Here is a 220-nt window from a genome sequence, read left to right as displayed (position 1 = left end):
GGTAAGTGCACACGCTAAGCTTTGTGCACTTTCTGAAATCCACATGGTGGTAAGTGGGTATGCTGAGCACTTTGCGCACTTTCTAAAATCCACATAGTGGTAAGTGGGCATGCTGAGCACTTTGCGCACTTTCTAAAATCCACATAGTGGTAAATGTGCACGCTGAGCACTTTGCGCACTTTCTAAAATCCACATAGTGGTAAGTGTGCACGCTAGACTC

This window comes from Sinocyclocheilus anshuiensis, unplaced genomic scaffold (assembly GCF_001515605.1).
Source record: "Sinocyclocheilus anshuiensis isolate Anshui unplaced genomic scaffold, SAMN03320099.WGS_v1.1 scaffold514, whole genome shotgun sequence".
In the NCBI taxonomy this organism is placed as follows: domain Eukaryota; kingdom Metazoa; phylum Chordata; class Actinopteri; order Cypriniformes; family Cyprinidae; genus Sinocyclocheilus; species Sinocyclocheilus anshuiensis.
The sequence above is the reverse complement of the archived record's forward strand: the minus strand, read 5'-3'. Positions refer to the sequence as shown.